Source organism: Cupressus sempervirens, chromosome 1, assembly GCF_028749045.1.
Source record: "Cupressus sempervirens isolate cs-2001-9-10 chromosome 1, ASM2874904v1, whole genome shotgun sequence".
Taxonomy (NCBI): domain Eukaryota; kingdom Viridiplantae; phylum Streptophyta; class Pinopsida; order Cupressales; family Cupressaceae; genus Cupressus; species Cupressus sempervirens.
The window spans coordinates 56,013,564-56,040,958 of NC_143118.1; positions in this window are offsets into that span (position 1 = coordinate 56,013,564).

Here is a 27,395-nt window from a genome sequence, read left to right on the forward strand (position 1 = left end):
AACTAAGTATGGCCCAACCATATAGGATCAAATTTCTCATGTTTTTCCTTATCTTCCAACCTTGCATTCCATAGCAACACTAGGTCTTCTAGTTCAAACTTCATGGTAATGGACCTTTTATCATACAAATATTTCATCTATAATTGTAACTTTGCATTCCCAATTGATACTTCTCTCCTTCTTCCATCCAATCCAATAAGTTCATCCAATCTTTTCATGCATGTCATCAACTATATCATCATCATATTTTTGAACAAATTTGTACATTCCAATCAAATTATTTTGAGGAAATCTTTCTTGAAATCCATAGACTAGATCTAAAGATGTTGATACAATAACATTCTTTACTATCACCCAATCATCCCATACTACCAATGGTAACTTAGAATCACATGCCTTCTTATTCACATCCAATATGCTCTTGATAATCTTCATAAGACTTTTTTTTTGGATTCTTTCTATCCCTTTACTTGTGGGTGATTTGGAGAAGAAGTTTGTATATTTTTTAACAAATTTGTACATTCCAATCAAATTATTTTGGGGAAATCTTTCTTGAAATCCATAGACTAGATCTAAAGATGTTGATATAATAGCATTCTTTACTATCACCCAATCATCCCATACTGCCAATGGTAACTTAGAATCACATGCCTTCTTATTCACATCCAATATGCTCTTGATAATCTTCAAAAGACTTTTTTTTTGGATTCTTTCTATCCCTTTCCTTGTGGGTGATTTGGAGAAGAAGTTTTCCTATTTATGTCATACTTGTCATAGAACCAGACATACTCATCAGACCTAAAGCATATGGCATTGTCTATCACAATTTTCTTTGGGCATCCAAATCTAGTAATGATGTTATTCAAGATGAAATCATTTACTACTGTACTAGTTGGTTTCCTTATTGGAATAACTTCCACCCCTTTTGTAAAATAGTTAGTTGCTACCAAGACCCAAGAATGTCCTCCACTAGATTTATTATCTATATCACCTATAAAATCAATACCCTATTGTTGGAAAGAAGCTTGTACTTATACTAGTTCCAAAGGCACAATCCAAAAAACTTCAACTTTCCAGCAAAACTTTGACAATGATCACATTTCATAACTAACACATAAGCATCCTCGAACATTGTAGGCCACCAAAATCCAACCCTCATCACTTTGTGAGTTGTATTCTTGTCCATGTAGTGACCTCCACACACTACATTATGCATTTCATTCAAAATCCTAATTGATTCATCTTAATCAACACATTTCCATAATACTCCTTAAATATTTCTCCACAACAACTTTCCATCAATAATAATATACTTGATGGCCTGAATCTTTAGTGAAATCTTCTCATTATCATTCATCGGTGGTGGAGCACACATGCACTCCAAATAGTTGATAAATATACCAATCATGTTGATCCATATCACAAATACTTGGTCAATAGTCATCCTCCATTACATTTATCTAATTTGCATCTAGATTTGACTGTTCCATTATTTTTGCCAAACCCTGGCCTCTTACAAACTTAGTAGTCTAGATGCCCACATTGAATTACTGAATCCTCTTTATCCATCTACATCTTCTACTAGACATTTCTTGCTAAGAGAAAATTTATTTGATTACATCACTTGGAATAAAAGCTATCATAGTGACTCCTACCAAGTAACACATGAAAGCTTCAATTGCCTTCACCAAAGCATATGCTTGCTTCTCATTTATATAATACTTAAGTTATGCTTCTTGGAGGGATTTATTGAAGAAATAAATTGGTTGTTCAAAACCCTCTTCATTTTTTTAAAGTAGTATTGCTAAAATTGTGTTAGATAAAGAAAAGGAAAATATGCACTTGTTTACTATAATTAGGGGTTCTCAATACTAGTGAATTTTTAATTTATTCCTTGATATTTTCAAACAAAACTATAGGCTCCCCCTCTAATATGTTCTCTTCTCCTTTCTTGAGCATCTTAGTAACAAACCTACTAGTTTTAGCAAAATTGGTTATGAATCATCTCAAAAAATTTACCTATCCAAAGAATGAATGAATCCCTTTTACATTGTTGGGCTTAGGGATCTTGTTTATGGTAGAAACCCTCTCTAGGTCTATTCTCACTCCTTCTTTGGACACTACATGATCTAAATGTTTACCCTTAGTCACCCCAAATGAAAACTTCCTTGGGTTAAGGGAAACCACATATTCCAAAGCTTTCATAAATATTTTCTCTAGATTATTACAATGATCATCTACATTATTAGAGTGGGTAGTCAAATAATCCTAATACATACCATAAACTTGTCTATGAAATAAATAAAAAAGTCCACATCCATAGCTCTTTGAAAATTTTCCCCAGCATTGATAAGTGTGAAATGCATCATCATTTACACATATGTTCTCTATAGGGTAGTGAATGCAGTATTATATTACTCAGCTTCATCCACTAACACTTGATTATAAATAGAGAATCCATCCATCATGGACATGTGATTAGAACCAATCACCCTTTTAACATAACTTCCATATTAGGGAGACCATAATTATCTTTCAACATAAAATGTTTAGATTTATGAAATCTAAACATAATTTGAGGTCTCGATTCCTTTTCCTAATTGGTACCAACTTTGAAATCCATGTTGAATGTCTGATGGGTTTGATAGTGCCCTCATCTCTGATCTTCATTAATTATTCTCTCATCTTGGGGGCTAAAGTAGGGTTAATGGGTCTTGGCTTCTTCCTGAATGGTTTAGCATTTTCTTTAAGTGAAATTACACATTTAAATAAATCTTCTCTGTAATAATTCAAAATGTCATATGACCAAGAAAAAAAATGCTTCTACTTTCTTAATAATCTGATTAGAGATTTTCTAATAACAAGAGATGGTCTTTTACCAATATATATACTTTCTTGGGAGCCTCATTTGTAACCAAATTTATCTATTCTAGCTCCTCTAGTTTACTTTCTTTATGATCTCCTTTTTTTCTATCTTAATTGTCAAACATGGTCTCTAAGGACAACTAAACCTTTGGGGACCTTGTGTTGAAGAGAAAGATTGTCGAGAACAGATTGATACAAATATGATCAATATGTTTCAATATTTTTTTTGTCACTAATTTCAAACCTACTATTTGCTGGTAAGATAACTGCTTATATGATTTAGGTACTATCACTTATTTGATCGATGAAGAGGATTTGATTAAAAGATGTAACAATACCACCTAAAGGAAAGGTTGAGTTATGACATGTAAAGGAGTACAAGAATTAGTTAAGATAGTCATAATATGATATATTAATAATCTACTTAAGGTTACAAAGGTTGGTTACACTAAGCAAGTATAGAAGAACAAGTTAAACAAAGTTTGTCTGCCAACCTTGACCGAGTTGGAGTAGGTGCTGAGCAAAGCCAATGCAAGCCAAGAAAAAAATTAGTTTGAGCTAAGTAAAAGTCTATTCTAGTGTATTTCAAGAAAAATAGTGGATGCTAAGTAAAGTTTAGCTAATGTCAAGCACCAGTAAACTTTAGTTCGTGTCAAGCGATTTTACAGAGGATGTCAAGCAATGTAGTATGTGTTGAGCATCCAAAGCAAGTTAATGTCAAGTGGTTATATTATTTGAAAGATCATGAATTCCATGTATTTGAGCTAACAATTTTATTTTCTTGGATTGTGTGGACCATGTGGAAGATAAGATTGATGAGTCGGTGTCACAGAATTCAATGTAAACCATTATGAGGCAAATTCAAAGATGATTGAAGGAGAAGTTTCTAGAAGAGATATGAAATGAGAGGTAGATTCATTGTGTACTACCTAATCTATCCTAAACTAAATTGGATGATGGAGAATGGGTGGAAAAAGATCTTAATTTCCTATTTATAGGAATGACTAGTCAGAAGCAAGGGTTGTCATGTGCATGAACTTAAAGAAGACAAGGAGTCAAGGGTTTTGCTTCATCAAGTGACCTAAGAGAAGAATCTAAATTGAGATGTTAAGCAAGAAGGCCTTAAGGGTATGAATTCTTGAAAGGTGAACAAGCTATTAGATTTGAAATATGTGAAGGCCAAGCAAAATGGAGAACCAAAATAGAGATCTATAATCTACAAATGGAGTTGTAAGTTTCTATCAGATCAAGCCTTACTATTACTCTCTAATAATTATATTAGTCTAGGGAAAATCCTTTGGATTAAGGTTGACCTAATAGTCATTTGTAAATCCTTTAATTGGGTAAAATTCCAAGTGAATGGTCTAAAGTCCTCTAACAAGGCTCACTTCTAATAGGGTGATTGAAATCATTTAATAAGGTCACATTTAACAATGTGTATTATAACCTTGAACAAGGTTGGCCTTTCATAGGGCATCACTTAAGAAGAGTGAAAAAGGGTAGCATGTTAATGGTGATTTTTCCCAAATTGGGTTTCCATGTAAATCATTGTATCAAATGTGTTGTTGAATCTATTATGTTTTATGTTTACATTTCTACAAATTGATTTGACAACAACCTACAAGTTTTAAGTGATTGCATAATCTTATGGATGCATGCATGATGATAAATATTTTATGGATTCACTAAGCTGTGAAAAGTTTTATTTATACATCTAGACCTTGGATAACTGATTCACCCCCTCTTAGCTATTCTAAAAGTATTCCAACAATTGGTATTAGAGTCATCTACTTAAGAGGACTAGTTTTGATGGGGACACAACCCAACAACCAGAATAGACACAATAGAAAGGGGAAATTATATTATCTGAGAAAATAAGCTGGTACAAATAGTACAGAGAAAATAAACTCAAACATGCCCTACGGGCTTACAATAGCATAGATCTAGAGAATATTTCTCCTTTGAGCACCTCCTCTCAAGCTCCAATCCGAACTGCCTTTTACAATGCCAGAAATCTCCTTAAATAGACCCCGGAGGGTTAAGGACTAGGAGTAAATTCTAGAAAGTGCTAGTAGGCATCCACCGACAAAATAGAAGGTTCCGGAAGCTGCGTTAGAAGTCGGTGCAATTCTAGAAGAATTCAGAAACGGTAGCCAAACTTTCGGGAGGCATAACTTTTGAATCGTAACTCCGATTGACGAACCGTTTACATTTTCGGAAAGCTCTCGAAGCGCTCTATAGCCCTATGGACAAGCTTTGCTCGTCCCCCATTTTTCGACCCTTTTCGAGGTCATTTAATGCCCCAAACCGGACTCTGAAGCATTCTTAGGGGGTCTCCAAAACCCGAAAAACTGCAATAACTTTCAAACCGTGGGGCCTTTTGACCTGATTCTTTTTCTGGAATTCTCTAAATCTTGATTACATTCATCTGGCCAAGTCACACCTTCTAGGTCACCAAAATGATGTTCAAATTGCATGCTCCTATTTTTTCAGGATTTTTAAATGCACTGATAGTTGAACTATGAGAGTTGGAACCTTTATTTGAGCCAAATGGGTATCCAAAAATGCAAAGACATAAAATAGAAACTAAGTCTAAGTACATTTTTTTTGGGTGACACAAGATTGCCTTTATACCTCTGGATGCTCCTGCATCAGACACCCAGGGTAGATTAAAAGTGACCCTGTCACTTTATGGATGGTAGAGGAAATCCCAAATGGGAAACCTCAGCTACTGAAATCCAAGTTGAGTCTTCGATCGGTCGTCCTGTCCATTTGACCAAATACTCTTCATACTGCCTGTTTCTGGTACTCCTACCCACACGATGATCTAGAATGTCTTCTATCTCCTCCTTCTTAGAGGCAGGAATTGGACACGGCTCTAAAACCAGCTCCTCATCTGCACCATCATCATGATACTCTATCAAATCTGCAATGTTGAAAATGGGAGAAATGTGAATACCATCTAGCAGCTCCACCTCATATGCATTTCCTGAGTTATGTTTCTTCAAAATTTTGCAGGGGCCAAATTTCTTCATTTTCAGCTTGTTGTAGGTACCAACTGGAAATCTTTCTTTTCGTAAGTGCACCATGACAAGATCCCCTACTTGGAATTCCTTATGTCTTCTCCTTGCATCAGCCCTAGCTTTATACTCTTGATTCATCTTGATAATGTGTGCTTGGACCTCCTCATGTAGACGCTTGATGTGTTCAGCAAATTCCTCAGCTTCAGCACTTGTTCTCTCCCCTTGTTCTATCTTCCTCAATTCTGGTGCAGTCCTTGGGCTATTTCCATATACAATTTGAAATGGTGATTTTCCAGTACTCCTATTTACAGAGTTATTATAAGCAAACTCTGCCTGTGGTAGAATCAAATCCCATCCCTTAGGCTTATCTCCAACTAAACATCTCAGCAAATTGCCCAGACTTCTATTTACCACTTCTGTTTGGCCATCAGTCTGTGGGTGATGCGTGGAACTGAATTTCAAGTCTGTTCTCAACTTCTTCCACAATGTCCTCCAGAAATACCCCACAAATTTAGTATCGCGGTCAGAAACTATACTTCTTGGAAGACCATGTAGTCTTACCACCTCTTTGAAAAACAAGTCTGCAATATGGACAGCATCATGAGTTTTGTGGCATGGAATGAAATGTGCCATTTTGGAGAACCTATCAACCACCAAAAATACTGAGTCATTACCCCTTTGGGTCCTTGGCAATCCAAGAACAAAATCCATACTTATGTCCTCCCATGGCCTTGATGGAACAGGCAATGGCTGATATAGGCCAGTATTTTGACTAAACCCCTTGGCCACTTGACAAACCTGGCAACTCTGTACAAACTTCTTCACATCCTGTGTAATTTGAGGCCAAAAATAATGTTCTCTAAGAATGGCAATGGTCTTATCCCGACCAAAATGTCCTGCCATCCCTCCACTGTGTTTCTCCTTAATCAGATTTTCCCTCATAGAACTCCTTGGAATGCACAATTGACTACCTTTGAACAACATGCCATCCTGAATCAAATAGTCTAACCACTTGGTTCTATCTACAACAACAGGTTCTTTACAAGCTTTCCATGCTTCAGCAAAATCAGGATCCTCGGGGTACAAATTCTTGAGTTCATCAAACCCAACTACTTCAACCTGCATTGTTGTAAGCAACAACTGTCTCCTACTTAATGCATCTGCAACTCTATTAGATTTTCCACTTCTATGCTTCAACACAAATGTATAACTCTGCAAGAATTCTACCCACTTCATATGCCTCTGATTCAATTTACCTTGGCTATTTAGGTACTGTAATGCCTGATGATCAGTATACAAAACAAATTCCTTTGGCAATAAATAATGTCTCCATTTCTTTAAGGCCTGAACTATTGCATAGAACTCTTGATCATAAACAGAATACTTCTTCTTTGCATCATTCAATTTTTCACTAAAATATGCAATAGGCTTACCTTCTTGGCTTAATACAGCCCCAATAGCGCTACCACTAGCATCACAATCCACCTGGAATACTTTTCTAAAATCTGGAAGTGCCAACACAGGCTGTTCAGTCACCTTCTTCTTCAGCAATTCAAAACTTCTCGCAGCTGATGCAGTCCATTTGAACTCTTTTCTATCCCCTCTTATCGTATCAGTTAGGGGTGCACATATGCCACTGAAATTCTTAATAAACTTCCTGTAAAAACTAACCAGACCATGAAATGATCTTACCTCAGTAGCAGACCTTGGAGTAGGCCATTCCAAGATGGCTTTTACCTTCTCTGGATCCATTTTGAGACCTTCAGGTGATATAACAAATCCCAGATAGACTAACTCCCTTTTTGCAAAGACACACTTCTTTAGATTAATTAACAATTTCTCTTCCCTTAGCCTTTCAAAGACACTACGAATATGCAGTAAATGTTCTTCCAAAGTCTTGCTGAAAATTAAAATATCATCCAAATAGACAATAACAAATTTTCCCAAGAACTTCTTAAGTACCTCATTCATGAGCCGCATGAAGGTGCTTGGGGCGTTCGTTAATCCAAAGGGCATGACTAACCACTCATAAAGACCCTCCTTGGTCTTGAAGGCTGTTTTCCACTCATCTCCTTCTCGTATCCATATCTGATGATAGCCACTCTTCAGATCTATCTTTGTGAAGTACTGAGCTCCACTCAAGCAGTCCATAAGATCATCCATCCTTGGTAAAGGAAATCGGTACTTGATGGTTATCCTATTTATAGCTCGAGAATCTGTACACATCCTCCACTCTCCATCCTTCTTTGGTGCAAGTACTACAGGTACTGCACATGGACTCAGGCTCTCTCGAATCAAGCCCTTCCTCAACAGCTCCTGAACCTGTCTATTTAGCTCCTCTGTTTCAGTAGGAGTCATCCTGTGAGCAGCCTTGTTAGGCAAACTAGCTCCTGGAATCAGATCTATTTGATGACTGATTTGCCTTACTGGTGGCAATCCATCTGGAACATTATCAGAGATAATATCTCCAAATTCTCCTAGTAAATCTGAAACTTCAAATGGTATTTCACTACTACCTTCTTTATCTTTCCTAGGAATCAAAGCATAGCACATACGCTGATGTTTCATGCCATCTAAAAACTTCCTTCCATCAACAAGACAAATCCTAGCACTGCTACATACCTTTTCACCTTCCTTTTTCATGGGCTTCAATTTGTGGCGAACTCCATCCTTTGTCAGAGAGTATGTGTTTGCATGTCCATCATGTATTGCATGTCTATCAAACTGCCATGGTCTACCCAACAATAGATGGCAAACATCCATCGAAATAACATCACAGAGGACTTCATCATGGTAACTACCAATTTTGAATTTTACTAAACATTGTTCACTTACCAGGACCTTATGATCATCTTTTACCCAAGAAATCCGATAGGGCTGGGGATGTTTCTCCCTCTTGAGCTTCAGCTTAGAGACCATCTCTTCAGATACCAAGTTATCAGTGCTACCACCATCAATGATCACATCACAACATTTATCCTCACACTTGCATCTGGTACGGAATAGACTCCTCCGTTGTCCTGGTTCATTTTCACCACTTAGTAGGACTCTTTCATTTACCAAGGCCTCTCCTCTTTCTGCATCCTCTGAATGTGATGATTGTGCATCCTCATCCACATGAGCAACCCTAGCTTGGCCCTCAGTTCTCCTATCTGTCCTTCCTTATCGCTGCGGGCATTCAAAGGCACGATGACCTTCCTCATTGCAATGGAAACAGGTACCACGGAAGCCTCCTCTTCCTTGCCCACGTCCTCTACCTCTTCCTCTTTGATTTCCAAAGTCTTGATCACGGGAGCGGTTGAAACCCTCATTCCTCTGGTTCCTGCTAGTACCCTCATCTTCATTTTTCTTTTGAGTTTCATTGCGGCCTCCAGATGATCTACCGCTTCCCCTTCCTCCTTGACCACGCCCTCTTTGTCTTCCTTCAAACCTTTTACTCAGCTTCTCTTCAACTCGTAGGGCAAACTGGTATGCTTCTTCAACGCTGGTCATTCTTACCAGACTTAGTTCTTCTTGGATGCTAGGTCATAACCCACTGATATAACGAGCAACCTTCTCCTTATTTGCTTCTGCATGCCCCGCTCTAATCAGGAGTCGGTAAAACTCCTCTCTATATTCCTGGACTGATCTTCCTGCTTGCTTTAACCCATGCATCTTTTTAAACAGATCAAGCTCGTAGTCCACAGGAATGAACTGCTTCTTCAATTTGTCCACCATGCGATCCCATCTTGTGACCTTCTCCTTTCCTCTTCTAAGTCTTTCCAGTTGAACCTCTTGCCACCAGATTTTGGCATGGCCTTTTAGTTTGGCCTTTGCAAACTTAACCCTATCGGGGTCCCTTATATCCTCATATTCAAAGTATTCGTCCAGTTCATTGATCCAATCGATCAACTCATCTGGTTTCAAATTTCCCGAAAATATACCCACTTCAATTGTAGGTCTTTTTCCAAACCTAGAAATGGCCCTAAAAAGCCTTTCCTCTACAGGATTCAGAACTTCCCCGTCAACTTCCATTACTTCCTCTTCATTGTCATCCTCACTATTGTCATCTGCGGCAATATTTGCTCCTCTACGAAGCTCCTCTTGCAATGCTTGTACCTGTCTCTGGAGGGCTCTAACCTCCTCAGGATCAACAGCTCTGGCCCTTCCACCACGCTCTCTTCGTGGAGGCATCTTCTACCTCGAACCCACAACCACACAGTCCTGGTGCAAACTGCCTCACACTCGGCGCTCTGTCTACACACTCAGGAAAACCCGCTCTGATACCACTTGATGGGGACACAAACCAACAACCAGAATAGACACAATAGAAAGGGGAAATTATATTATCTGAGAAAATAAGCTGGTACAAATAGTACAGAGAAAATAAACTCAAACATGCCCTGCGGGCTTACAATAGCATAGATCTAGAGAATATTTCTCCTTTGAGCACCTCCTCTCAAGCTCCAATCCGAACTGCCTTTTACAATGCCAGAAATCTCCTTAAATAGACCCCGGAGGGTTAAGGACTAGGAGTACATTCTAGAAAGTGCTAGTAGGCATCCACCGACAAAATAGAAGGTTTCGGAAGTTGCGTTAGAAGTCGGTGCAATTCTAGAAGAATCCAGAAACGGTAGCCGAACTTCCGGGAGGCATAACTTTTGAACCGTAACTCTGATTGACGAACCGTTTACATTTTCGGAAAGCTCTCAAAGTGCTCTATAGCCCTATGGACCAGCTTCGCTCGTCCCCCATTTTTTGACCCTTTTTGAGGTCATTTAATGCCCCAAACCGGACTCTGAAGCATTCTTAGGGGGTCTCCGAAACCCGAAAAACTGCAATAACTTTCAAACCGTGGGGCCTTTTGACCTGATTCTTTTTCTGGAATTCTCTAAATCTCGATTACATTCATCTGGCCAAGTCACACCTTCTAGGTCACCAAAATGATGTTCAAATTGCATGCTCCTATTTTTTCGGGATTTTTAAATGCACTGATAGTTGAACTATGAGAGTTGGAACCTTTATTTAAGCCAAATGGGTATCCAAAAATGCAAAGACATAAAATAGAAACTAAGTCTAAGTACATTTTTTTTTTGGGTGACACAGGATTGCCTTTATACCTCTGGATGCTCCTGCATCAAGTTTGAAGGTACTAGAAGCACAAAGATCAAGATGTCAAAAACACAAGTACCCAAGCTTAATAGAGATAAATTTCCTATATGGAAAAGTTTGATGAAGCTACACCTTGGAGGACTTGGAGATTATGCATAACTTACCATTACTACTGAGCATGTTAATCCTACTGGAGCCCCAACTACTGAAGATATGAAAAAGTAGAAAGAACATAACCATGCAATGCTAGAGATTGCCTTTTCCCTAAGCTATGTCAAATTTAATGATATCAAGGGTCTTAATAGTGCAAAGAAAATTTGGGATGCCTTAACCACCATCTATGGAGGAGACACTAATGTTCTAAGAGCCAAAGTTGAATGAAAATGGAAGAAGGTGAAAATATTGCTCAATATGTGACAATGCTTACTATGTTAAAGGACTTAACTATAATTTGTTGAGTGTGTCATAACTGAATAATTTAGGATGCAAAGTTGAGTTTGAAAATAAGATTGCTAAAATATATGACACAAATGGAAAACTAATTGGAAAGGGTGATTAGACTAGGAGTAATCTATTCTTCCTTGGCATAGAGGATGTTACTTGTCTAGTTGTAAAATTTAATGATCTATGGCTATGGTACAAAAGGTTATGTCATGTTAATTTTGATAACTTGTTTAGTATCAATAACATGAGAATTGTTAGAGGTTTGCCTAAGTTGAAAAAACCTAATAATATAATGTGCAAACAATGTCAATTAGGAAAAATGACAAAGTCAAGTTTTAAGAGTAAAGCTCATACCTGTAAAGAAATACTAGGGATTGTTCATACTGACTTGTGTAGACCTATTGATATGCAAAGATACAAAGGAGATAAGTACATTATGTTGTTTTTCAATGATCATTCTAGAATGATGAAAATTATGTTTCTAAAATAGAAATATGATGATTTCCAAATATTTAAGTGGTACTTAGCAATATTTGAGAAGGAAACAGGCAAAAGTTTGGAATGTTTGAGATCTAATAGAGGAGGAGAATTTACATCAAATTAGTTTGAGATGATTTGTAGTGATAGAGGAATCAAAAGAAAAATATCTTCCCCTAGAACCCCTCCAAAAAATGGAATTGCTAAAAGGAGTAACATATCTATGATGGATTGTGCTAGAACACTCATGGGGTAAGTGCACCAAGTTGTGGTGCCAAAAGGGGCGTATAAGTGGGCACCTTTTTTCTGAAATCAGCAATTTATGAACTTCAACAAGAATTTTAAGATAGTTACACTCAAAATTATAAGATATGATAACAAAAAAAGTAGTAATCATTTGAATCTAGTTTCTAAAATGCTTTTTTTTTTTTCAAAATGGTTTGGTTTTAGGTCCTCAAAAAAGGGGGCCACAGAAAGTGGTACTGTTTATTTTGAAAAAACATAACACAATACAAAGTGTGGCCCCCCTAAAATTTTAAATTTTTTTTTGAAATTTCTTTAATTGCTCTAGTGAAAAGTTACCTAACACTATGTAGTTTATCCTATATTTTTTGGGTAATTTTATAATGTGTATTTTTTTTTAATGAAGTTTTTAATTAGACACATCCCAAAAATGTGAAATATCTATATGCTCCCCCTAGAAATGATTGAAAACTAATCTAAAATAAAAACTTCTTTTTTTCAAAGTGTGTAGAATGGAGTCTAGTTTCTAAAAAACTAAGTTGTTGTGAAATTTGATGAACAAGCTAAAATCTACAACCCAATTAGTACATGTTAGTTTTTGGAAAAAAAATGGACATACATTCAAAAGAAATTATAGTTAAAAGGTTTGAAATAGTTCAAATATAAAATAAATTATATGGTTATATAGCTAACACAGATACCTATAATGTCATGTAACCTAATTTTATTGATGCTCAACCATGAGGAAACTTGAAAGAGAGCACACAAGAAAAATCAATCATTTTTTGTATGTTTGCAGCAAAACACATCTCAGACTAGTTTACATACTCCAAACCTTTGGTTTGGTTCTTTAAGGAAAAACCAAGCCTTAGGCTTGGTAGAATGCAAAGCTTTAAATATCATGTGTATGCTATAAAGATTTTTAAAATTTGAGTCCTAATAACGCATGTGCACTTTAGTGTGCATGCACTATTAAGACCTAAATGGTGCATAGAGAGGGAAGGGGAGAGGTAGAGCAGGAGCGAGAGAGAGAGAGAGATAGATAGAGAGAGAGAGAGAGAGAGAGAGAGAGAGGGGGGGGGGGGATAAAAGAGAGAGAGAGAGTGTGTGTGTGTGAAGAGAGAAAGTAGGGGATGGGAAAGGGGAGAAAGAGAGTAGGGGGTAGTAGAGAGAGAGTACAGGATGGGAGAGAGATATTGAGAGTAGGGGATGGGAGAGAGAGAATAAGTAGTGGGAGAGGGAGTGGGAGAGGGAGAATGAGAGAGAGAGAGAGAGAGAGAGAGAGAGAGAGAGAGAGAGAGGAGGATGGGAATGTGTGTGTGAGAGAGAAAGTAGGGGATGGGAGTGTGTGTGTGTGTGTGTAAAAGAGAGAGTAGGGGATGGGAGAGGAGACAGAGAGTAGCAAATGTGTGAGAGAGATTAGGTGCTAGGAGAGGGAGTGGGAGAGGCAGAGAGAGAGAGGGGGGAATGGGAGTGTGCGTAAGAGAGAGTAGGTAATGTGAGAGAGTAGGGGTAGTAGAGAGAGAGTAGGGGATGGGAGAGAGAGTGAGAGTAGGGGATGGGAGAGACAGAGAGAGTAGAGAGGGAGAGATAGTGAGAGAGAGAGAGAGAGAGTAGGTGGTGGAAGAGGGAGTGAGAGAGGGAGAGAGAGGGGGAGAAGGGAGTGTGTGTGAGAGATATAGATAGTAGGGGATGGGAGAGGAGAGAGAGGGGGGATGGGAGAGTGTGTGTGTATGAAAGAGAGAGTAGGGGATGGGAGAGGGGAGAGAGAGAGAGAGAGTAGGGGATGGAAGAGAGAGTGTGAGAGAGAGTAGGTGGTGGGAGAGGGAGAGAGAAAGAGGGGGATGGGAGAGAGAGTAGGGGTGGCAGAGAGAGTATAGGATGAGAGAGAGAGTGAGAGTAGGGGATGGGAGAGAGTGTGAGAGTGAGAGAGAGTACAGGGTGGTAGAGAGAGTACAGGATGGGAGAGAGAGAGTAGGCATTAGGAGATGGAGTGTGAGAGGGAGAGCAAGAGAGAGAGAGATAGTAGGATGAGAGTGTGTGAGTGAGATAGAGAGTAGGGGATGGGAGAGGAGAGAGAGAGTAGGGGAGATGGGAGAGAGAGTGGGGGATGGGAGAGAGAGTAGGTGGTGGGAGAGGGAGTGGGAGAGGGAGAAAGAGAGGGGGGATGGGAGTATGAGATAGAGAGAGAGAGAGAGTAGGGGATGGGAGAGAGTGTGAGAGTGTGATAGAGAGAGAGTAGGGGATATGAGAGAGAGTGAGAGTAGGGGATTGGAGAGAGAGTAGAGAGGGAGAGAGTGAGAGTGAGAGAGAAGGAGAGAGTAGGTGGTGGGAGAGGGAGTGGGAGAGGGAGAGTGAGTGAGAGAGACTAGGGGTGGGAGAGGGGAGAGAGAGAAAGAGGGGGGGATGGGTGTGTGTGTGTGTGTGTGTGTGAAAGAGAGAGTATGAGATAGGAGAGGGGAGAGAGAGAGTAGCCTAAGAGAGAGAGTAGGGGATGTGAGAGAGAGATAGTAGGTGGTGGGAGAGGGAGAGAGAGGGGATATGGAAGTGTGTGTAAGAGAGAGAGTAGAGGATGGGAGATAGTGTGAGAGAGAGTAGGGTTGGCAGAGAGAGTAGTGGATGAGAGAGAGTGAGAGTAGGGATGGGAGAGAGAGTAGAGAGTAGAGAGGGAGAGAGAGAAAGAGACAGTAGGTGGTGGGAGAGGGAGTGGGAGAGGGAGAGAGAGGGGGGGGATGGGAGTGTATGTGAGAGATCTAGAGAGTAGGGGATGGGAGAGGGGAGTGTGTGTGTGTGTGTGTGTGTGTGTGTGTGTGTGTGTGTGTGAAAGAGAGTAGGGGATGAGAGAGGGGAGAGACAGAGTAGCCTAAGAGAGAGTAGGGGATGGGAGAGAGAGTGTGAGAGAGTGAGAGTAGGTGGTGGGAAAGGAAGTGGGAGAGAAAGAGAGAGAGGGGGGATGGGAGAGAGTGTAAGAATGTGATAGAGAGAGTAGGGGTGGTAGAGAGAGAGTATGAGATGGGGGGAGAGAGAGAGAGAGAGAGAGAGAGAGAGAGAGAGAGAGAGAGAGAGAGAGTAGGGGATGGGAGAGGGAGAGAGAAGGCAGTGGGAGAGGGAGTGGGAGAGGGAGAGTGAGAGATAGAGAGGAGGATGAGAGTGTGTGAGTGAGAGAGAGTAGGCAATAGGAGAGGATTGGCAGAGGGAGAGAGAGGGGGGATGGAAGTGTGTAAGAGAGAGAGTAGGTGATGGGAGAGAGCATGAGAGAGAGTAGGGGGTTGCAGAGAGAGTATGAGATGGGAGAGTGAGAGTGAGAGTAGGGGATGGGAGAGAGAGAGTAGAGAGGGAGAGAGTGAGAGTGAGAGAGAGTGTGAGAGAGACAGAGGAGGGGATGGGAGAGAGAGTAGGTAGTAGGAGAGGGAGTGGGAGAGGGAGAGCAAGTGAGAGAGAGAGTAGGAAATAAGAGAGGGAGTGTGAGAGGGAGAGTGAGATAGAGGGAGTAGGGGATGAGAGAGAGAGAGAGTGAAAGAGAGTAGGAAGTGGGAGAGCAAGAGCAAGAGAGAGGGGGGATGGGAGTGTGTGTCTGTAAGAGAGAGTAGGTGTGGGAGAATGAGAGAGAGTAGGGGATGGGAGAGAGAGTAGGTAGTAGGAGAGGGAGAGCGAGAGAGAGAGTAGGGATGGGAGAGAGAGTGAGAGGGAGTAGGAGGTGGAAGAGGGAGAGCAAGAGAGAGAGTAGGTGATGGGAGAGAGAGTGAGAGAGAGAGAGTAAGAGATGGGAGAGAGAGTAGGCAATGGGAGGGGGAGTGGGAGAGGGAGATAGAGAGAGAGAGTAGTAGTGGGAGAGGGAGAGTGAGAGAGAGGGGAGATGGGAGTGTGTGTAAGAGAGAGTAGGAGATGAGAGGGAGAGGGAATGGGAGAGGGAGAGTGAGAGAGAGGGGGATGGGAGTGTGTTTCTATGAGAGAGAGAGAGTAGGGGATGGGAGAAGAGAGAGAGTAGGGGATGGGAGAGAGTGAGAGAGAGAGAGAGTAGGTGGTGGAAGAGGGAGTGAGAGAGGGAGAGCGAGAGAAAGAGAGTAGGGCATGGGAGAGAGAGTAGGTGATGGGAGAGGGAGTGAGAGAGGGAGATAGATAGAGAGAGAGTAGTAGTGGGAGAGGGAGTGTGAGAGGGAGAGCAAGAGAGAGAGAGGGGGATAGGAGTGTGTGTGTGTGTGTGTGTGTGTGTGAGAGAGAGAGAGAGAGAGAGAGAGAGAGTAGGGGATGGGAGAGAGAGAGTGAGAGAGTAGTAGATGGGAGAGAAAGTGAGAGAGTAGGCGATGGGAGATGGAGTGGGAGAGGGAGATAGATAGAGAGAGTAGCTAAAGAGAGAGAGTAGGGGATGGGAGAGGAGAGAGAGTGAGAGAGTAGGGGATGGGAGAGAGAGAGAGAGAGTAGGGGAGGGAGAGAGAGAGTAGGTGGTGGGAGAGGGAGTAGGAGAGCGAGAGAAAGAGAGAGAGAGAGAGAGAGAGTAGGGGATGGGAGAAGAGAGAGAGTATGGGATGGGAGAGGAGATAGAGAGAGCAAGAGAGAGTAGGGGATGGGAGAGGAGAGAGAGAGTGAGAGAGTAGGGGATGGGAGAGAGAGAGTGATTGAGAGAGTAGGTGGTGGGAGAGGTAGTAGGAGAGGGAGAGCAAGAGAGAGATTAGGGAATGGGAGAAGAGAGAGAGAGAGTGAGAGAGTAGGGGATGATAGATGGTGGAATATGGAGAGATTATTTTTAACATAGTGCATATGCACTATATGGAAACACCAAAAAATAGTGTGAGTTTGGGTCCCTACTGATCCATATTCTGCTTTTTCTTTGTTGTGTATTCTATTGTTCTAATAGAAAACATAGGTTTCAAGCTCTTGGAAGTTAGAAAACACTATTTAAAAGCTTTTTCAAAATTATTTCATTCTATCTTAAGCTAGCAAACACCAAATTCAATCCTTGGATACAATATTTGAAGGCTTTTTGAATATTATTTCTATAGAAAAGGTTAGTGCAACCCTTTTTAAATATTCTTTGTTGTTATATAGAGACAAATTTGATTATAATTTGACATGTTATTTAATATATAGTGAATTCATTGAAATTTGTATGTTTGAATAATTTTTATTTGGAAGTGATTAGAAATTTGGCAAGTTATTTAATATATATTGTTTATTCATTGAAATAATTGTAATTTTTATATGTATTTGAATGTTTTGTAATTTTTAAATTGTAAGTAATTTAGATGTTTGAATAATTTAACATATAGAAATCATCATCACACCAAGGAAGAAACCAAAAACTTAAACAACGGAGGAGAGGGAGAGAGATTTGGCAATTAAAAGAGATAAAATGAAACTACTACATGAACAAAGAAAATTGCAAAGCAATAATGAAAAATTGACTTCAAAGAGGAACAAGAACCACCAATACAAAGAAACAAAGAGAAAGAATTCAAAAGACAAAAATAATGAATGAAACCGCTACACTCAAGAAGACAATTGAATTGTGAAGCTACACCATCTTTCAATGTTGGAGTCATATCATCATCTCAGGTTGAAGAGATGCTAATTTTTAGATCTAACAATGTACACACTCCATCATGTCATATTGAAGGCACAACATCAACATATCAAGTAGGTGATATTCCATCTTCTACATTTTATTGCCAAGACACATCATCTTTGTTTCAAGGTACACAAAGCACTCAACCTTATGTTGATGTTCAAAATGTATAGGGAATGGAAGAGATTATAACACCTTCTAGAATTCATTTTAGAAGATCAAAATATTTGAATGATATTGATACTAACATTTTGAAATCAATGCCTAACAAGATTAGCAAGCGTACTTGTCAAAGAAAAGTTAATCGTATGTGGAGATTTTTTTTGAAGAATTAAATATTACAAGTCAATGCCAATTATTTGTTGAAATGATGAAGAATTTGAAATTTAGGCCTATCATGAAGATTCTTGGACTAAGAATGATAGATGATTCAAATGAAAAAAACATTGTAGAGAATCTAATGAGTGCTTATGACAAAGTGAGTTCTAAATCACGTACCAAAGATAGTAATATCACAAGATGAGTACTTACATCGACAATAGTAAGTACCCAAATGAAGAAAGCTTGACTCATGAGAAAGACAAGAAAAAAATTGAAAATTAGTAGAGGTACTCTAAGGAGAGCTAGGCTAAGGCATGAGATATTGGAAGATCCAACAAAAAATTAGTTATGGACATTTAACGGTAGACTACCACAAAAGGATAAAGAAACTAGTGAAGCTTTCAAATCATTGATGAAAGATTTTTGGAAAAATAACACATGTGTTTCCCTTAATCAAAGAGATGCTATAAGAAAGAGGATTGGTAGCCAAAATTGTGACCCACATGCGAAACATTTTTTGGACTCAACTCAGACACAATTTATTGCAAAATTTATTGGTATGTATCCTCAAATTCAAATAAGTCTAAGATTTTTTGAGATGGGTAAACCCTTTTATGTGAAGATAAATCACACATGCACAACTACATATTGAATTTTCTAACCATTTTGATGTTTTTAGGCATATATGTGTGTTTTTGCATTCTAAGTTTTTTTTGCAGGTTTGTGACATGAATGAGCTACCTAGATCTTCAAGGGAATTCATATCCAACTTTTTATGTGAAATAGGGGATGGCCAAGAATTTTACAAGACATCATGCTTGGATAGTACATGCTTATTTTGTGGTTCTTTGCAACCTTTATCAACTTATGAACATATGGATAGTACACATGCAATTGAAAATGAAATAGTAGATTACAAAAAATATAAGAAAATGACATATGCTCTAGAAGATGAGAAACAGGGTAAAAGATGTGATTTAGTCATTGAAAAGATTCTAGTGTATGAGTTCATGAAGATTTTTTATTAAAATATTATTTACAAGTATGCGAGGCATACACATAGAGCTTAATGGCTGGATTCTTAATTCAAGTTTTGCAAGGATATGTTTCCATTGGATACCATTATTTCAGTTGTAGACTTCATAGAAAACTAAACCTTACAACCACAAATTGAGGTGCAAGAAAAGTATTATACTTGTCAACAAGTTTCCATATTTGTTCACATAAGATTCATGCATTCACTTACAGGTACAGAGGATGACAAGAAGATTTTGAGAGAGTACCATTTTTACATCAGAGATGATCGATCACATTCTACATAGTTTGTACATGGTTATTTTCAACTATTTTATGGAGATTTAACTAATAGGAGCATACCATATTGTCAGCACATTATTTGATCAGACAATTGTGCATCATAATTCAAGAATGCACAGATGTTCTATTGGTTGAGTAGGATGCATAGGTTGTCTAGAATTCAATATATGTGAAATTTCACAGATGCTGGTCATGGAAAGGAAGAGCATGATGGTGGAGGTGTATGCATCAAAAGAGCATTAGCTCATAAAGAACTAAAGTACAGAGACAGAGCAATACTGACAGATGCAAAATCCATCAACCAGTGGTGTAATGCTATAATGGGTCCAGGTAAGGAAGGTGAGTCTATGGTTCGTAGATTTTTTTGGTTGATAGATAATACTAACATTGCACCATATGAGGATTGTTGCACACTAACAAGATCAAGTGAGTTGACATCTTTTAGAAGCTCTAATGTAGGTTCATGGAGTATCCACACACAACAAATGACATGTTATTGTCAATCATGTGTAGGGGAAAGTTGGGATGACTGTAACTCGACCAAATGGGTGGGCAAATAGGATATACGAGTTTTGGACCCAATTAGCACGTATCATCCCCCACAAGAACTGGAAATGGTAGAGATGGATTCATCCATTAACTTTGACTACTTGTCTGATCTAGTGCAAACTGGTAATATATATATTTATATATCTTTGTAATTTCAATATGTAACTTTATAACTTTTACTTAAGTATTTTATGAATTAATGACCACATTTTGTACATTTATCACTACAGGCCATGTTTTTGTTGTTATTGCACCTGAAGACAATGAAGAAGGGATAGATTATTATTTGTGTCATTGTGTCCAAGCCAAAAAATAATTGGATCACTCAATTATAGATGATGAAGGTTTAGAGTACCATGTCAGTGTGATGGTTGTAATTGAAAAATGTCTTAGACGATATTCTATGAAGAACCCTAACTTGTGGTTATTTGACAATTGGCAAATAGAGATGAATATTCTTCATTATTTGAACCTTTTTGTTGCATCAAATGTCCACTAGATAAAATATGGTGCACAACTACATAATAAGACTCTTTTGAAAGTTCATGAGTCAGACCACAAGGCAATACTTGAGACATTAAAATGTAGATCAAATCTAATTGGTTCATTAGATTGAAGAGGGAGAGAGGGAGAGAGGGAGAGAGAGAGAGAGAGAGAGGTGTAGGGGCACCTTGAATCATAGGCCCTCAAATTTTCATTTTTTTCATGTATGGATGCAATTCTAGGTGCTATAGGACCATGTTCCAAAGACCTACAATAACCTCTCTCACTTTTTGGAGATCTCACTCTATTTTAATTTTGCGACACCATCTTAGGTGATGCTAAAACTTGTAGTGTTGGCTAATACAATGTTTCCAACTGCCAAATCTCCCTTATTGTTCATTGTGGAATAGAACTATCTATTTCATTAGCTCCAGGTGGCCAGGTAAACCATATCTTCAAGCTCATCCCATCACTTTGAGCACTCAAACATTCTTTAGCATGCTGAACCAAAACATCCCTAAGAGTCACTAAATGCCATAGGGTAGCAATCTTTGATAGGGCATATCTTGAAGCTTGTGTGAGGTATGAATGAAATTATAGGTTCTATAGGACCATGTTCTAGAGACCTACAATAACCTCTCTCTTTTTTTGGAGATATTACTCCATTTTGATTTTGTGATGTCATCTTGGATGATGCAAAAACTTTAGTTTTGGCTAGTAGAAAGTTGCCAACTACCAAACCTCCCTCACCATTCATCATGGGATTGAACTCTCTATTCTATTAGGTTTGGGTGACTAGGTAAACCCTAGCCTCAAGCTCATCCCATCCCTTTGAGTGCTCAAATGTTCTCGAGCACATTGAACGAAAATGTCCCTAAGAGTCACTAAATACCATAAGGTAGTGATCTTTGACAGAGCATATCTCAAAGCTCGTGCGAGGTATGAATGTGATTTTAAGTACTATAGGACCATGTTGTAGAGACCTATAATAATCTCTCTCTCTTTTTGGAGATCCTATTATATTTTTATTTTGCAATGCCATCTCGAGTGATACTAAAACTTGTAGTGTTGGCTAGTACAAAGTTGCCAACTGTCAAATGTCCCTCACCATTTTTTGTGGGATCAAACTATCTATTCCATTAGCTCCAAGTGGCTAGCTAAACCCTAACCCCAAGTTTGTCCCATCTCGTTGAGCACTCAAACATTCTCAAGTATGCTGAATTGAAACATTCGTACGAGTCATTAAATACCATAGGGAAGTGATCTTTGACAAGGAAAATTTTAGAGCTCGTGTGAGGTATGGATGTAATTCTAGGTGCTATAGGACCATGTTGTAGAGACCTACAATAACCTCTCTCTCTTTTTGGACATCTTATTATATTTTGATTTTACGATGCCATCTTGAGTGATGTTAAAACTTGTAGTGTTGGCTAGTAGAAAGTTGCCAACTTCTGAATCTCCCTCACCATTTATCATGGGATTAAACTATCTATTTTGTTAGCTCTGAGTAGTTTGGTAAACCCTAGCCCCAAGCTTATCCCATCCCATTAAGCATTTGAACATTCTCAGGCACATTGAATTGAAACGTCCCTAAGAGTCACTAAATGCCATAGGACAGTGATCTTTGATAGAGCATAACTTAGAGCTCGTGTGAGGTATGGATGCAATTTTAGGTGCTATAGGACCTTGTTTTATAGACCTAAAATAACCTCTCTCACTTTTTAGAGATCTTATTCCATTTTTATTTTGCGATGCCATCTTAGGTGATATTAAAACTTGTAGTGTTGGCCAGTACAAAGTTGCCAACTATCGAATCTCCCTCACCATTTTTCATGGGATTAAACTAACTATTTTGTTAGCTCCAAGTGATTAGGTAGACCCTAGCCCCAAGCTTGTCCCTGTTAGAATCTGAAAAGATTAATAACCCAGAAAACTAGTGCAAAGAGTAAATATCTAAACTATGAATGCAAATGATACAAAATCAAAATAGCATCATAGAGTTAGTCTCCAAGAGAGTAATGCAAATGCTGGAAGCAAAATAGCATTAAGAGGATGCAAAAACAAGAGATACAAATACAAGCCAGGTAGCATGGTTATATAGGCTAAGAAGAGGGAGGAGGTGGCAACACCAACCAATGAGGAGCAACCATCTATTGGACTAAAGATAGAAAAGTATCTTCCCAAGATAGCTAATGGATGCTCACATGTAGGAAGGTGACACCTCACAACCATTCACCTAATAAGACATGCTTTATTAACCTAAGCGAGATTATTAAAAGTGTAGGAAAAACCTAGCAAAATAGAAAAAATAAAAAACTACACTAACACCCCCCCATAAGCGAAGCTTAGGTGGATGTAGAAATGGGTCCCGGCAACGAGGGCATGTTAGGTACCCAAGTACAATGCAAGAAGATGCAACCTCTGAAAGCGAGGAAAGAGAGAAAACCACATGGGAAAAACCCTCCCCCAAAAAGAGGTAAGAACGTAGTGAAGAACTAAAGAAGTCTCCCGCTAGGGAAATTGTCCCCTAAAACAGGAACAAGGAGTGATCATGAAGAAGCAGCATCACTGAAGCATGAAGAACCGCAAAACTCTGTCAAAATGTTGATCTATAGAACCTCCATGGAAATAGAAGGTACGAACCATCAACCAAAGGAACCTCCATGGAAATAGAAGGCACAAACCATCAACCAAAGAAGCATAGAACAACAATATAACCTCCCCTTAAGGTAGGTGAGGTGAAAGGCAGCTGAAAAGATGGGCCAAAAATTTCCTACAACACAGGAGCCAAACACATCGAGAGTGAGGTACAAACACAAATAAAGGCATGTGTCATCGACACTGCATGAGGAATTAGAGAAAGAGGGCCTATAAGCATCAAACAACTATCCCCCCCATGGAACTTTATATAATAGTGCGAGTACAACGAATCACAATGATGAAAAGGATCCCGAAACGCAAGAGTGGCACTTTATCTTAGTGTGTTGCATAAAGATGCTTACAATGAATATCAACAATGATTAGAAAAAACATAAGGCTGAAACAACAGAAGGTAAATCCCAAAACGAAGCAACTGAAGCAACAAAATCGATCTCCGAACTTGAAACAAACAGAATATCCACCAGAATGCTAAAACACAAAAGACTAAATAGGATGTTTCTGCAATAGAATCTGGAATAACAACTAGCATCACTAGAAAGAGCACAGAAAGAGCTTTCCAGCAATATAAAGAACTCCAAAATCGGAGATCGAAAGCTCAAGATACGCCTCCCAGAGTGCAAAATAGAACATCCAGCTTTGACTACCATAACAGGCAACCAAACTACATCAAAACTCAAAAACACCTATACCAATATCTCCGTCTTAGAACCAGCTTTTTGGCATTTCTTTCAGATCAGAAAAATACCTCTGTATGCAAAAGTTATGGCCAAAAAACCGAAGGTAGGTCCAAAATGACCCTAGGAGAGGTGCAAAAAGGTGCTGATGCAAGATGACGTCATGCTGATGTCAGCAGAACACAACATTAAAATTGATGGCCCGTTAGCCATCGCAGCAAAAAAGGTCACCACATGGCATCACCACATGGCATGTATGGCTGATGACGTGGCAGGGGCCATGTGGCAATGTGCCACGTGGCACACCTGCCACGTGTCACGCGCACTGGCTGCTCACTGGGCGGAAAAAGCACGCTGTCGCTGATGGGGCACCCGTTGGAGATTGCTGACTGGGACTGGGCGACGCAAAGCAAACGAGCGGCGACTTTCGGTGGCGGTGGCGAAACTGAAGTGGCTGCCGAAAAAACCACCGGTTGAGGTGGCCGCAGTAGTAGAGACTAAGCAGCACCGGGGTGGCCCGGGGGAGGCACCGATCCGCTACGGCTCTGCGGCGGCGCTGCCGGTCGCAGCAGCTAGCGAGTGGCACAGCGGCAGCCGCTGGGTGGTGCGGCGCTGGTCGCCCGGTGGTGCGCTGCGAATTGATTTTTTTTTTTTTTTTGAATTTTTTTTTCGCACTACGACCGTACGATCCGTACGACAACGACCCTTGAGGGTTAAAAAATCTCAAAAAATGCCCTGTGTCGAAAATTGAAAAGCTTTATATGAATCTTGACTACAAACGGCCTTCCGGATCCAATGGTGATGTCCGTTTGGGCTGAAAATGCTCCAAAAATTTGTTGTAGTGTAAATCAGATGCCTTTAGTAGTAAAAAATGGCTCCAAAAATCAAAAATCGACCCCAACAACCAAAATATGATATGCAAATGCTGGATCAGCTTTTCAAGTCCATCAGCATGTTGAAACCTACAAAATTGATTGAAAACTCCAAATATGCAAGTTGGTTGTCAGATTTGAGATTGAAACCCCTGAGAAAAACTATTTTTGTCAAAACTTTTTTGATTCTCAAGATCATCCAAAGATGCAAGAGAAGAGCATACTTCATTTTTCAAAAAACTACAATTAAGTTGATTTGCCCCCCCCCCCCCCTAAATCTCTCAAATAAGGAAACTAAAATCTACTCTTGCACATAGAAAATCTCTGATACCATGTTAGAATCTGAAAAGATTAATAACCCAGAAAACTAGTGCAAAGAGTAAATATCTAAACTATGAATGCAAATGATACAAAATCAAAATAGCATCATAGAGTTAGTCTCCAAGAGAGTAATGCAAATGCTGGAAGCAAAATAGCATTAAGAGGATGCAAAAACAAGAGATACAAATACAAGCCAGGTAGCATGGTTATATAGGCTAGGAAGAGGGAGGAGGTGGCAACACCAACCAATAAGGAGCAACCATCTATTGGACTAAAGATAGAAAAGTATCTTCCCAAGATAGCTAATGGATGCTCACATGTAGGAAGGTGACACCTCACAACCATTCACCTAATAAGACATGCTTTATTAACTTAAGCAAGATTATTAAAAGTGTAGGAAAAACTTAGCAAAATAGAAAAAATAAAAAACTACACTAACAGTCCCATCCCATTGAGTGCTCAAATATTCTCATGCATGCCAAACCAAAACATCCCTAAGAGTCACTAAATGCCATAAGGTAATGATATTTGATTGGGCATACCTCAGAGCTCATGCAAGGTATGGATGCAATTTTAGGTGTTATAGGACTATATTGTGAAGATCTTACTCTATATTTATTTTGTGACACCATCTCGGGTGATGCTGAAACTTATAGTGTTGGCCAGTACAAAGTTGCCAACTGCCAAATCTCTCTCACCATTTGTCATAAGATCAAACTATCTAATTCATTAGCTCTAGGTGGCCTAGAAAACCCTAACCCCAACCTCATCCTATCCCATTGAGTGCTCAAACATTCTAAGGCACACTGAACCAAAACATCCCTAAGAGTCAGTAAATGCCATAGGGTAACAATCTTTGACAGGGCGTATCTTAGAGCTCATACAAGATATGGATGCAATTTTAAGTGTTATATGACCATGTTGTAAAACCTACAATAACCTCTCTCATTTTTTTGAGATCTTACTTTGTTTTTATTTTACAATGTCATCTTGGATGATGCTTAAACCTGTAGTGTTGGCTAGTACAAAGTTACCGACTGCCAAATCTCTCTCACCTTTCATCATGGGATCAAATTGTCTCCTTTTTTAGCTTTGTGTGGTCGAGTAAACACTAGGCCCAAGTTTATCCTATCCCATTGAGTGCTCAACCGTTCCAGGCATGTTGAATTGAAATGTCCCTAAGAGTCACTAAATGCCATAGGGTAGAAATATTTGATAGGGTATATCTTAGAGCTTGTGTGAGGTACAGATGTGATTTTAGGTGCTATAGGACCATGTTGTAGAGAGCTACAATAACCTCTCTCACTTTTTGAAGATCTTGTTCCATTTTGATTTTGTGATGCCATCTTGGGTGATGCTAAAACTTATAGTGTTGGCTAGTACAAAGTTGCCAATTTCCAAATCTCTCTCACATTTTTTCATGGGATTGAATTGTCTATTCCATTATCTTTGAGTTCCCACACAAACACTAGCCCCAAGATCCTCCAATCCTATTGAGCACTCAAACATTCTCAAGCACATTGAACCAAATTGTCCCTAAGAGTCACTGAATGCCATAAGGAAATGATCTTTGATTATAGCAATTGGATATGTCATCTAACCCAATGATGGAGACTCATGATAGAAGGTAAAGGTATCATCATACAACTCATTTTGAACATGTTATTTTTTTATGGTACTAAGGTAATCGTTATTTGTAAGGTCAAGGAACTTGAGGTCACCTATAAACCCAAGTTGCCTTAGTCCTAACAATTTTTTTTTGTTAATAAGTTGACTCAATAAGTGTTTTGAGATTCATTACACCTTATATAGGTCCTAGGTGATACTAAAAACCACTTGGTTAAGTTCTAGGAAGAGTTAGTGCAAAAATTGCATTTTGCAATAAAAGTTGCTGACAACTTTTTGATAATTTTAGCAATTTTTTGGAAAACCTTGAAATTAACCTTGTAACCAATCAAACTAACTAATAATTGGTTGGAATGGATGTCAAATGATGCAAATACTATCTATGAATTTAGAAGATGCATAAGGTGTTGGTGATTATTAAGTTTTTTTATATGGCAAGGAATCACTATTGATGTTAAACTTGTATATAGGATCATTGAGTTATTGTCAAATATCATTACTTCCTATTTGGAACAACAAACTCATACTTTTTCTGAATGAAACACCACTTTAGCTGCATGTTATCACTGAATGGAGTTAGTGGAAGACATTAAGGATTTTCTTGGTTGTCTTAATAGCCATTTCATGGGTTTGAAACATAATCACTTCCCTTTGTAAGAGTTGTCTGAAAATAAGCAAATTACATGTTGTTGCAAAGAAAATACAGTCGTAGGATGTTGAAGAATCTCTTGGAAGGAGGGAATAGATGATAGAATAAAGTTTGTGAGATAGTTATTAGGTGTTCATTAAAGTGTGTCAGATGTTAGTTTGAAGCAAGAAGTTGATTATGATCCATTTCTCAAATTTTCTCATTTTTCTCTTATTG